This window comes from Penaeus chinensis, chromosome 12 (genome assembly GCF_019202785.1).
Source record: "Penaeus chinensis breed Huanghai No. 1 chromosome 12, ASM1920278v2, whole genome shotgun sequence".
NCBI classification, from domain to species: Eukaryota; Metazoa; Arthropoda; class Malacostraca; order Decapoda; family Penaeidae; genus Penaeus; species Penaeus chinensis.
In genome coordinates, this window is record NC_061830.1 from 3862412 (window position 1) to 3870585 (window position 8174).

The following is an 8174-nucleotide window of genomic DNA, read 5'->3' on the forward strand; positions in this document are numbered from 1 at the left end:
TCTCTACCCCAATCCCCAATCTTGCTCTCGATCATCTCATTTCTCCCCCTGAACCGTCCACCTATGTCCCCCTCCCCCCCCCCTATTCAACCCTTTATATAAAAAAGAACGACTCTCAACATCACCCTGTCGCTAATCACTTTATTTTCTTCAATCACCCCTATCCACTCACTTCCCCCCCTCCCCCCACCCACCGAATTACCCCCCCCCCCCTGCCCCATCCTCATCCCACAATCAGTTCTCTATTTTAAACACTCCCCCCCACCCACCCATCCCCCCCTCCCTGTTCTCATCTCATACATCCCTTCCCCCCACCCCCTACCTATCCCTTCCCTTCACCCCCCAGCTTCCCCACCCCTATCCTTCACGCACCCCCTACCTACCCCTACCCTTAATCCCAGCCTTTCCCCATCCCTACCCTTCCCTACCCTTACCCTTCACCCACCCCCTACCTACCCCAACCTCCCCACCCCTACCCTTCACCCCACCCCTACCTACCCCTACCTACCCCTACCCTTCACCCATCCCCTCCCCACCCGAACCCCATTTCCCAGCCTATCCAACCCCCCACCCCCTACCCACCCCCCATCCACCCTCCACCACCTATGCTCTTAAGACAGACCTTAAATGTGCTTGACGAAGACGGAGTGTTATACCTTTTCTGGATGCTTCGCGATGTTCGGGAGAAAGAGTTAGAAAAAAAAAAAAATAGAAAAAAATAGAGAGAAAAAAAAAGAAAAAAAAACGGGGAAAAAATAAAAAAAAGGAAAAAAATAGAAAAAAGAGAGATAAAAAAAGAAAAAAAACGGAGAAAAAAAAAGATGGTTGTCTTAGCTTTTTCGTTTTTCGTCTGCGCCATATTTCGGTTATGATTTTGACTCTTGTTGTTGCAGAGAGTTTTTTTTTAATAGTCAGAGTGAAAAAGAAAATGGTAAGGTAGAGTATGTGAAGGGAAAAAAAAGTTATTGAAAAGAAAATGTATTTCATGGCGTTCGTTATCAGCAAGGAAATCAATATTTATCGTTTTTTTTTTTCCGTAATTATGTTGCAGCGCGTGATAAACGTGGCATTAAAGCACCTAATGATAAGTCATTTCTCATGACCATTGATTAATGGAGCAATACAAAATTTCAAACTAATGACTTCGTCCATTTGTTTGTTCTTTTGTTTTACTTCATTTTTTTTTATTTTTTTTTTTTTTTTTTTTTTGCATTTTTGCTTCTCCTTTTCTTCTCAATTCGATCATAACAAAGAAAACGGAGAAGCGTTTGAGGAGAGAGGAAAGTAAATTAATTAGTTCCATTACTTGTTGACAATGAACATGACAGTGAAAAATAATGTTGCAATTTTACCCATAATTGCAACAAGGGTACTCTCTGTCTGCATGTGTTTGCGAGGATTATTTTATCTATAAAAAAAAAAAAAAAATAGTGCACTGGATCATTTCGAAACATTTTATTTTCATCGTTGCCTGTTATCATTGCTGATGCTATCACTACAACTGCCATTGATTCATTAATATTGCTGATAATTCTAATATCAGTACTAATATTGATATTAGAACTGATAAAAGTGCTATTATCAAAGCATTTACCTTATAATATATATATATATATATATGTGTGTGTGTGTGTGTGTGTGTGTGTGTGTGTGTGTGTGTGTATATATATAATATATATATATATATATATATATATATATGTGTGTGTGTGTGTGTGTGTGTGTGTGTGTGTGTGTGTGTGTGTGTGTGTGTGTGTGTGTATATATATATATATATATATATATATATATATATATATATATATATATACACTTGTGCGTGATTTTAACTATCTACGACTTTACGTTTATTTTCCTTTCTGTAATAAAGTCATTACCTGCAAGCTCTAAGAGACCAAAGCTAATATTTCTAGTCTTACAATGAGAGAGAGAAAGGAAAGACAGGAAGAAGGGAAGGAGGGGGGGGAAGGCCAGGAAAGAAGAGAAGCGAGAACAAAAGAGGGAAAAGGAGAGACAGAGAGACAGAGAGAAGAAAAAAATCAATTTTCAAAATGCACAAGTCCCTCACGAAAATATTGTAGATAAACGACCAATTTTCTATAACGCTAAACATACCCCCTCCGATATGAATCCAGGAACCATTCATGAAGAAAAAACACGACGATGTTTCACAGCGACTGTAATGATAATGATACTATCAACAATACATATATAAACATATAATAAGCACCCACTCATCCCCTCACACACAATCTATGTGTTTGAATGGTTCCACGTGTACATTACACCCACACACACACACCCCTGCCCTAGCCTTCTCCTCTTCCTCAGAAACAGACTAAACCTCTCCCAAGGACACACCGATCTTCTCCTTCGCCTCCTTCCTCGTCTTCCTTTTTCTTTCTTCTTTTCTCTCACTTCTCTCCTTCCATGAAATTTCGAACGACGCGATAGATCGGCAACTGATGGTGTCGTTTCCTTAAGAAAATCTTTTTGGTGTGTTTCTTCTTTTATTATTATTATTTTGTGTCTGACGGTAGAAAATATGTTCAAATATTGTAAATATTTTCGTTTTAATCTGCTGTAGTTATATAAGAGGTTATTTTAGGTGTCCATAGTTATTTCCAAAGAAAACATATACAGCGCATAAACACAAACACACGGTTAATATTTTCAATTTTCATCGAACCGCCTACATCTTGTATATATTTTGTTGAAACGCTCACTTTAATTAGTAGGAATACCCATGACAGAAAATTTTGCACAAATTTAAAAGCATTTGACAGTACATCTGCGGAACCTCAAAGCATTGCAACGTCCCTTTTCCGTCTTGTCTAATACCAAAAATATATAGAAAAAAGGAAAGTCTCCACAGTTACAACTTCATTAGCGACAACTAGGTGTTGAAAGTAACGTTAAAGAGAGCGACTTGTTTACGTGACCCGTAATTAACAAAGAAGAGTAAGTTAGAACAGGAGATTATTTACGGTTTATGTAATCGATACGCCAAGTTAGGTTAGGCTGGGAAACAAATCTAACCTCACGCAGCTAAATTTAAGCTAATGCTGTACGCATTATATTAACTGCATCAAATAGTTACGTACGACCATTATGGTTGTAGTTCATAAATAACGTTAACTTCTCGTTCAGAACTCTTCGTAGATTATACATTACCTTATTGTTGAATATCTAAATAATTATCTACAGATATTGAAAATATGCCGATAACTAGAGAAAAGACGTCGATGTTTCTATCGTCATTTACATTTACTCGTAAAGTACAGTACAAACGATTATGATTTCAATCAAGTTTTCTCTCTCCTCTGCCTTCCCTGATTCAAATATTGGTTCTTAAGTCCATAGAAGTTATGTAATTTCGGGTTTTGTAATGTGTCGAATGGTACAGTTATAAAAGAAGCTAAATTTAGATTAATTTGGCAGTTCTATTGAAAATGAGATTTGAGCATTTTTTAAATAGGGAAGACCACGTCAATAATTAGAATATAAAAACATTCTCTTCATATGCGTCGTTACTCATTTTTTTGCCAATTTTTGCCAGTTTTTTGCCTGACAGTATCTAATGCTGCAACTCCTGTTATATATCTTCAAAGCATTTTTGGTAATCTTAGAGCATTCATGTTTTGTACTATGCCGGTCTATCTGTTCTCAGTTCTCGGTACCAAATATTTTACCGGAACCGTCGCTTGCGTACTTCTTAAGGGAGGTTGTTACGCCCTTGTAATAAACAAGATTCAACGTAGATATATAAGAAATAAGAGAGACATAAGGACAAATAGACAGAGACAGAGAGAAAGTGTCATTTGCAATAAGTTTACAAATAATGTTGAATAAACATTTAATCAACATCTTATCTAAAAAGTATCAACGAAAATATAAACAGAAACGCACACACCCGGTATTCCCTAATTTTTCTCCTGTATTTATGTCCTCCATTATTCATTGATATTTTAAAGTGTAGCAGCAGGGCCTCATAATTCATTCATCAGCTTTGCAAAGTTTTACAATAAACATGTAGCCGTCACTCAGAACGACGCCACAAGCTCCCTACCCCCCTACCTCCCCCTTCCCTAAACCCCAAGTCTACTCGTCCCCCTGCCTTCTTGTTCTCCCCCCCCCCCCCATTCCTATCCTTTAACCCTATTCCCTCCTCCCCTTCCCCCTTTTCGTCCTCCACCTCCTATCCCTCACTCTTCTTATCCTTCCCCCTCCCCTGTCTACCAACTCCTCCCATCCCCCTCTCCCTATCTGCCCTAGCCAGGGCCTCCCCATGGTCCTGGCCCTCTAACCCCTCTCCCTGTCGCTGCTGCCAGCTGTATTGATTCTGTCTGCCGCCTTCAACCTCTTCTGCCATGTGTGTGTGTGTGTGTGTGTGTGTGTGTGTGTGTGTGTGTGTGTGTGTGTGTGTGTGTGTGTGTGTGTGTGTGTGTGTGTGTGTGTGTTGTGACTCTGTGAGAGAGAGGCTATGTGTCTGCGTCTGTGTCTGTTTATGTGTGTTTTTCTCTGTGCGTGTCTTTGCCTGTGTTTACCATAACTACTACTATGCCATGTATATACCACTAAAGATTCGTAAGAGTACTTCAATAGAGCAATTTATCTATATTATAGAGCTTACGCTCAATTCAACTTTGCATTTTTTCAATTGCTGTCAAGACTAAATACCTTATGCTCTCGACGTTAGTCATACGTACGAATTAAGTACCGTTAAATATAAAATGTTCTTAACTTCACTTCAAAAACATTACAACACAGCTTCTGAAGAGCTCACACAAGCCGCAGAAAATTCCGCTGTAGTTGTAGAAGTGAAAGAATTCTCAGCCGCGCGCCAGTCAGCAGGAATCCTCTTCATACTCATGTAGGGTAAATAACATGGTAGTGAATGCTTCTACAGTACAGAATTTCGAGAAGAAAGACAAGTCAATATACATACTCCCTGTTACTGATACTTTAATCGTTGCTGATATTGCCATCGCGACTACTAATACTAATGATAATAATTAAGACAACACAACTACTACTACTATTATTGCATACGACCACTACTACTACTATTGTATACTACTACTACTACTATTGCATACTACTACTACTACTATTGCATACGACTACTACTACTACTATTGCATACTACTACTACTACTATTGCATACTACTACTACTACTATTGCATACTACTACTACTACTATTGCATACTACTACGACTACTATTGCATACGACTACTACTACTACTGTTATTGCATACCACTACTACTACTACTACTATTGCATATGACTATTACTACTACTATTGATGTTGCTACTATTACTACTACCACGACCGCAACTGTTACTACTACTACCACTACTGCTATTACTATTGCTATAACTACTATTTCTTCATATGGTGTCCTATTTTAGCTACATTATAGATACACTTCATACTTATGCTAAGACAACCACCTACATACATACTACGCCTATATATAAAACTACATAATACAAACGGCTACGAATATAATTAATATATAATTACATATAACTGTATATGATATACGACTGTATGCTATATACAAATATATATTAGATACAGCTACATGCAATTATATATATATATATATATATATATATATATATATATATATATATATATAGTTATAAACTACATACATCATCTAACTACATAATATATTACATACTCTAAAGAACTACAGTCTCGCCAGCGTACGTCCAGTTAAGTTGACTGGAGAACGCTGTGTTCAATGGAATTATTTAGTACACTTTGCTCTTTTTTTCATTTGCTTTTTTCTTTTCTTCTTGACACGAACTAAGCCTTTGAAAGGTCATGTTGTTCTACTACTGCATGAATATATTAAAGAATAAACAAGGACTTACTAGCAAACGGAGCAGACATTCCCACACCTTTACGAGAACGACATACTGATAACACAAACAGCACAGACGATACAAAGAAACAAACAACACAAACACAATAACACAAGCACAAAAAAAACACAAACACAAACACACACTCATGAAGCAAACACAAACACACACGCACGAGGCATACGCAAAAACACACACGCACGCGGCAAACACAAACACACACTTCAACTCATCCTCAGCCTCCTACACCCACTCCTCTTGCTCCCTACTCATTCACCCCTTTGTTTACCTTCGTCTTCAATGAATATGTCGCGTTCGCATATCTCCGCTATCCGTCTGAATCCGCTACGATTTTCCTCGAAATATCCCCTTTATAGCGCCGTTCTTAGGAAGACTTTCCAAGTTCCTTCGACGAACTCACTTTGCCCTTTCCCTGGAACGCCTTCTCCCTCTCTCTCTCTCTGTTTGCCTATCTGTCTGTGTGTCTGTTTGTCTGTCTATCTATCTATCTATCTGTCTATTTCTCCACTATATATTCATCTCTCTCTCTCTCTCTCTCTCTCTCTCTCTCTCTCTCTCTCTCTCTCTCTCTCTCTCTCTCTCTCTCTCTCTCTCTCTCTCTCTCTCTCTCTCTCTCTCTCTCTCTCTCTCTCTCTCTCTCTCTCTCTCTCTCTCGCTCTTTCTCTCTCTCTCTCTCTCTCTCTCTCTCTCTCTCTCTCTCTCTCTCTCTCTCTCTCTCTCTCTCTCTCTCTCTCTCTCTCTCTTTCTATCTCTCTTTCTCTCTTTTTAGAAAGATAGATATAGATCAATATATTTCTTTCTTTAGTGTTCCGTTTGTTTCCGAATACAGGACGAAGGTGAGGGAGGGGAAAAATAATGATAGGAAGAAGGATAGACTGAGAGAAAGAAAGAAAGCGAAAAAAATTAGGAGTATTGATAATAAAGTGGTTTAAGTAAAGGGGAAAAAAATCGCTTTTTGTGTCCGTGTCATCAATCTTTCTAATAAGTTTTGATCTGTTCTGCCATAACGAATAGCAGAAAAATTGCATCTATAATGAAATAACTGAAAATGCAAATACAAAACACATCTGCATTAATCTAACTGAAATTATGAAATTCATGAGTTGGTTTTATAAGTATTTGTAGTGATTACTGCCAGTATAGTAATGAAAACTATAATTATTGGAAACTGATAAAAGGCATTTGTAATGACTCAATGATGATAGATATGATGAAATTTGAAACTTAATCTAGAGGAAGTTGATAAAGGCCTAAATAACGTTATATACTTAATCCCTGTGATAACAACCAAAGGAAAGATTTCGATAAAATACAGATAACAGATGATAACGATAAAAGATAAAATGAAAAAAAACATAATTCCGAATTAAAAATGATAACAATAAAAAAATGGAATTACAATTTTTCTTTCTTTTATCCTTCTCATTTCGTTAAATATTTCGTATCTTCATTTCTTTTTTGGGTTATGAACGACCACAAGTAATCTCAGGAAAACAGAAAGAGTTTAGCAGGGAAAGCGGGATGGGTCTCTCTCTCTCTCTCTCTCTCTCTCTCTCTCTCTCTCTCTATCTATCTATCTATCTATCTATCTATCTATCTATCTATCTATCTCTATCTCTCTATCTATCTTTCTATCTATCTATCTATCTATCTATCTCAAATCCAAATTTAGGCTGGTATCATGTAAAAAAGGAGAGAGAGAGAGAGAGAGAAAGAGAGAGAGAGAGAGAGAGAGAGAGAAATGGAGTGAAAAAGAGAGAAAGAAAAAAGGGAGGGAAGGAGGGAGGAAGGAAGAAAAAAGAAATAAGGAAGAGAGAGGGAAAAAATAAAAATTGGTTCAAATAAAACTTAGAAAAGCAAAGAATGAAAGAAAGGTAGACAGAGCATTAGAGAAAGTCATAGATGGATTACAGAGAAACATATGTACATATTCACGTACACACGCATAAATACACACATACATACACATAAAACTCATAACCATTGAGAAACCTCATAAATATCAAGTGACATGTTTACATTGTATCATATTAAAGAACTTAATTAGCTCTTGAAATATATTACACTGTAACCGCTTATATTTAGAACTAATGAAATTATTATATTAAATTCACCAATATTTAATATTCTTTCATTTAACTGTCTAACTATCTGTAAGTTTATTTGTCTACTTATCCGTCTGTCTGTTTCTAGTTAGAATAAAAATAAACTTTGAACAAAAAAAAATACATGAACTGGAATGAATAAATATGAATTTCGAAAAAGATGTTT